The following is a 2,936-nucleotide window of genomic DNA, read 5'->3' as shown; positions in this document are numbered from 1 at the left end:
GGGACTCCATTGAGACAAAGGGGTCCATAAACCTGGAGGTAGAGATAGGCACCCTTCCCCATGTCAAGAGGTGGGAGGTCGAGTTTGTGGTGGTCAAAATCAATTGTGCCCATAATATAATACTTGGTCGGCCTGACCTAAAAGATCTCAGGTGCTTAATCTCCATGGAGCACCTGTGCCTCAAATTCTCGACCCCAACAGGGGTCGGGATCGCCCTGGGGATTAGAAGGTAAGCCGTAGCTATTACTTGCGAGCGTGCCGTTAGATAGGCAAGAGGGACCTCCAAGTCCATACCATTGCTGAGAAGGCGTTTCAGGAGGAAGAGGGTCGACCTCGAGCCGAGCCCATAGATGAGATAGAGGATTTCGTCCTAGACCTTGCCCGACCTGACCGCATGGTGAAGGTAGGGGTCGGCCTACCGACCGAGCTCCGAGCTCGAATCGTGGATACCATCAGAAGCTACAAGGAAATATTCGCTTGGGGTCCCGAAGATATGCCAGGCCTCAACCGGGATGTCATCACGCACAAATTGGCCATAGACGCCTCGGTCAAACCTATTCAGCAACGCAAATGGTACCTCTTGGCTCAGAGGAGAGAGTTTGTGAAAAAAGGAGGTCAATACCCTCCTCGACATAAGGCAAATCAGGGAGGTCCTATACGCTGAATGGCTCGCCAACGTGGTCCTCGCCCCCAAGCCGCCAACCTGGAGGATGTGCGTGGACTATACAAACCTTAACAAGGCCTGCCCTATGGACCCTTTCTCCATGCCTAACATAGACCAATTGGTGGATGAGACGGCAGGGTGCGCCCTCATGAGTTTTTTAGATGCCTTCAGGGGGTACCACCAAATATTTATGCACGAAGCCGACGAGGAGAAGATTACCTTTACCACCCCCAAAGGGGTCTACTGCTATAAGGTTATGGCCTTCGGGCTCAAGAACTCAGGACCTACATATACCCAGATGGTGGCCAAGGTGTTCAAGCAAGTCCTCGGGCGCAATCTCCAAGCCTATGTCGATGACATGATAGTCAAAAGTGCTGAGGCCAATCACCATGTAGATGACCTGGCAGAGGTATTCTTAATAATGCAGCGTTTTAATTTGAGGTTAAACCCCAAGAAGTGTACCTTTGGGGTACACGGGGGAAATTTCTTGTGGTACATGGTCTCTAAGAGGGGCATAGAGCTCAACCTCGAAAAAGTTAAGGCCATCTTGGACATGGAACCTCCGAGGTCCCTCCGGGATGTCCAGCGCCTCAACGGGCGGTTGGCGGCCCTAAGCCGTTTCCTCTCAAGGTCGGCGGAGAGGTCCCTACCCTTCATTGGGGGTACTCAAGAGGGCTAAGGGATTCGAATGGTCCCAAGAGTGCCAAAAGGCGTTCGAAGATCTTAAGACAATACCTAAGGTCACTTCCCCCCTAGCCAAACCCGTGTAGGGAGACGTTCTGTACCTGTACTTGGGCATAGCCCAGGCCGCTTCCGTGATAATGGGTCCAACGACCCGTCTACTATGTGAGCTGAGCTCTAAGGGGGCCAAAAGTCAGGTACACACCCACTGAAAAAGGCCATATTTGCAGTGGACGTTACTGCCAAGAAGCTCGGGCAATACTTTCAAGCCCAACACGTGCATGTCCTCACCAACCAGCCCCTGGACTCGGTGCTGAGGACCTCGGGGTCGGCCAGCAGGCTGGTCAAATGGTCCATGCGTCTGAGCGAATTCGACATCCACTTCACACCTATACCAGCTATCAAAGGGCAAGCATTAGCCGATTTCATAGTCGAATGCACTGCACGAGAGGCCACCGAGCAAATCCGAAATGAGGACGAGCAGTGATGGACCCTTTCGACAGACGGGTCCTCAAGCCCCAAAGGTTGTGGGGGAGGGGTCGTCATCATAACCCAAGAGGGGTTCCGAGCCTACTATGCCCTCCGATTCAACTTCAACCTCTCCAACAATGAGGCTGAGTACGAAGCACTCCTTGGGGGACTCCAACTCGCCCTAAATATGAGGGTCGAGAAGCTCCAAATTGGTAGTAGGCCAAGTCACGGGCGAATTTGTGGCCAATGAAGATAGCATGAGGAGATATCGGGACGTAGTACTTCAGTTGCTGGGCCAATTGATCAATTATGAAGTTTTACAGGTACCCCGGGAGCAGAACGAGGACGTAGACATGCTCTCCAAACTTAGCCTGGGGGTCCCGGAACTCATTTAAAAAATAACCTTAGTGGAAGAGGTTAAAAGGTCGAGCTTGGAATCCTACACGGTCCTCCCCGTGCAAGCCCGACCCCCCGGCTGGTTGGACCACCTTAGAGAGTATAAGGAGACGGGAGCACTTCCCCCACGACGAGGTGGAGACCAAACTCGTGAAAAGACAACCCCCCGCCTACCTGGTCGTCGGAGACACACTATATAAGAGGTCATACAACGGTACCCTCTTGCGCTGCCTGTACCCAGAGGAGGCAAAGTCGATGATCGAAGAAATTCACGAAAGTACCTACTTAGCCCACCAAGGGGCCTACACCATGGACCGAAGGGCCATCCTACAGGGGTATTTCTGGCCTAATATGGCTAAAGAGTCCGTCGACTACGCCCGAAGTTGCAAGACTTGCCAACAATTTCAAACCGCCCCGGGTCGGCCCGCCTCCAACTACACCCTATCAGCTCGGTTATTCCCTTTTCACGATGGGGGCTAGACTTAGTGGGAGCCTTACCTATGGGGTCGGGATGAAGGAAATACCTGATAGTAGCGGTGGACTATTTTACTAAGTGGGTAGAGGCCGAGCCCCTGGCCTGCATCACCAGCTCCCAGTGTAAGCAATTCATCTACAAAAACATCCTATGCCGTTTTGGAGTCCCAATGCAACTCATCACCGACAACGGACTTCAATTCGAGGGGCAAGAGTTCGAGAAATTCTGCGTAGAATGTCACATCACACG

The 2,936-nt window shown here is 52.6% G+C and overlaps 1 pseudogene; it reads left to right on the top strand.

Moving 5' to 3' along the window:
* The first annotated feature begins 710 nt into the window (after window positions 1-710).
* Window positions 711-2,936, top strand: part of LOC116024117 — a 12,270-nt pseudogene continuing 10,044 nt past the window's right edge.

Source organism: Ipomoea triloba, chromosome 7, assembly GCF_003576645.1.
Source record: "Ipomoea triloba cultivar NCNSP0323 chromosome 7, ASM357664v1".
Lineage (NCBI taxonomy): Eukaryota > Viridiplantae > Streptophyta > Magnoliopsida > Solanales > Convolvulaceae > Ipomoea > Ipomoea triloba.
This window is presented reverse-complemented; position numbering and strand designations above follow the sequence as displayed.